Below are 2,756 nucleotides of genomic sequence, written 5' to 3'. Positions count from 1 at the left end.
TGGGGGGGGGGGGGGGTGCAATTTAAATTTGCTGAAAACTTCCGGATAGTGAGTATTGGAAAGAAATAGAATGGTACCTTTCGTTAAGACAAACATTCTGGTGCTCAGGTGTCAATAAAATATTATTGAAAGATTTCTGGCACCTTTTACTTTTATACTTTGAAACAAAAATAGAAAGGACAAAAAAAAAAAAGAAAGGCCCAGATAGTTCCTTTTCTTATCCATCGCATACCCTTGTACCTGTCCTCTTATTCAACGAAAGTCGGAGGCTATGAATGCAAGGCAATCTGAAGAATCGTGCTCATAATACTTCGCACATTTTGTCACAACTTGTTTGTAAAGGGGAGCACCGGCAGCCAGCCAGGGAATCCAGAAAGAAGTTCTTTCTTACATTTGCAGGATAAGAGCTCTTCAGCAAGTGAGTGTTCTTAAAGTCCTCTATAAACAGGAGCGAGATTAGTGACAAATGACACCTCCGTGGAAGTGTAACTCGATTGTTTTCTGTATGGCTTTTCCGGGGAATTTGATCCTCATTACACGTTTAATTAGACGGTTGGTGGGAAACATTACTGGACTCGACTCGCTTCGGTGAAAGAGGGCTCTGCCGAGATGAAGCTATCAGTGGTTGGCTACGATTGTCTTGTGTTTTTCTTTTTCTGGGGCGATCGAGTGAGCAATGTGAAGGCCAGATTCCCCCATGAATAGATTTGACATAAGGTAACATTTTTTTTAAAATGGGTGTTCATTTGGATGGAATGAGTCTTTCAAGTTTGAGTTCAAAAGAACCATGTCAACATAATATTAATAGTTTAGCTATTGGAAATTGTTTTAAAAAGAAAAACAACAGGCGGACAGACAGGTTTGTAGTTTAGTTTGTGTAAAGCAGGAATCCAAACTCAGATTACCGGGGACAGCTGAAGGCAGGGTGTAGGCGAGCCTGGGCCTCTAAGTATTCACCATAAAAAATGGGTTTTAAGAATTTTTTTTTTAGTGCGACTAGTCCATAGAGTTATCTCTATAGTGTTCATCTATGGACTAGTCTAATGTTCGTGGGTGGTTGGCGGGGGCTCTGGTGTGGTTTGCTTCTTCTTTTCTATCAAACATATATCGTCCTTATCTTCCCTTCTTCTTTTTATGTTTGTTACTCTCTTATAACAATTCTAATCTTCTGGCGCTCATATAACCTTATGCAGTTGCGAGCGCCGTAAAACCTCTACTAAAAACACAACTTGGTCTAATGTTTTCAATCTTTATAAATCGCAGTTCAGGACATGATATATTTTTTTAGAATGATAAACTTCTGTGTCCTACTCCTAGCTGGAGAGACCTGATGGTGCTTTCTCTTACAATGCTCAGCCACATTTGGCTAGGAGGAGGAAGCACGTGAGACTCTTGAAGATGCTCATGAGTAAGTTTGGATCTGTCTTTTGGTGAAAAAAAGTTCATGGTGGAGAATAGGTTTTCATATAGATATGTGCTACCAAAAAACGCTCATAGTCTTCTTGAACATCCTGGAAAGTGATGGGGAAGTGGGAGACAATTCTCTCTAAAAAAAAGAACAAGTTCCAGCCGCATTAACCCTCAACTTTGATGTCAAATAGGGGCTGCAAAATATCGTCCTTCAGACCTCAAATTGGCTCGCGGGCCGCAGATCCCCAGTGTAAAGGGAAGCGCGCCGACTCAATAACGGCTATTTGGTTGAGGGAAATGACGAGGTGTTTAGAGATAAACAGCAGAGGAAAAGAAAACAATTTTGGCCCTCTTGAGGTGCGCTACTAACATACTGAGAAAAGTGAAAGTGTGAAATTTTAAAATCATGCTTCTTTTCATTAAGTACAGTTCATTAAAACAAGAATTATAACGTTTTTGTGGTTTTACTCTTCAGCATAATTATAAGCCATCGAATACATGTATTGCTTATTACAGCTGGCGACAGAAGTTCTAACTCACAATTTTTAGAAGAACGTAAGGCATTGAGGTCTTTCAGAAACGATAACAGTGTTGAAATGTCAGCGAACCCTCAGACTGTATACAAGAAGGTGGCTGGTTTTCAGTGAACGAACATATCCTGAATTATCAACGTATCATTAAAAGCGTTTTTGTTTCGTTTTTGAAATGTTCTAAGAAAGAACATATTTTCGCATTCCCTTTGTTCCTGCTCTAAACTTGCCAGATATCATGCATCTCTCTACAAAATAATATCCACATGCAATAATATTTAGCAAACGCTGACAGCAGCCATAGTAATTACATGGTTTCATTTTTTTTTCGTATTTCAAATAGAGGAGTGAATTGTGGCGAGTAGTAAATATTTACCAAGCGAAAAAAAATGAGAATATGAAACCACCCAACGCAAAAAAGGTCAACAACGAAATGATCAACCTTCGTTTTTATCTCAGTGCCACTCATTATTAATGAAAATGAGTACACATTTCTCGGCTCGGCTGTTATTGAATGATTAAAACTATTTTTAAAAATCCAATAAGAGATATTTCTATATTCATTTTATTTTTTTTTCCGCACAAGACAGCATTTCTTTATCATCGAAATACTATACGATTATTTGGCTGAATTTTCAAGGTGATGTGTATGCTCATTCAGTGACCATAACAAGATGTCGTAGAAAATTAATATATTGCATTGGCCAGACAAGATAACAATCATACCAAGATAAAGTACCATGTAAAACTTTTACAACGTTATACGTGCAATACGTGACAAATGTAGTAACCCTTGGTAATTTGAAAATGGAGGAA

This window comes from Aplysia californica, unplaced genomic scaffold, assembly GCF_000002075.1.
Source record: "Aplysia californica isolate F4 #8 unplaced genomic scaffold, AplCal3.0 scaffold00174, whole genome shotgun sequence".
Lineage (NCBI taxonomy): Eukaryota > Metazoa > Mollusca > Gastropoda > Aplysiida > Aplysiidae > Aplysia > Aplysia californica.
Note: the sequence above shows the minus strand (reverse complement) of the source record.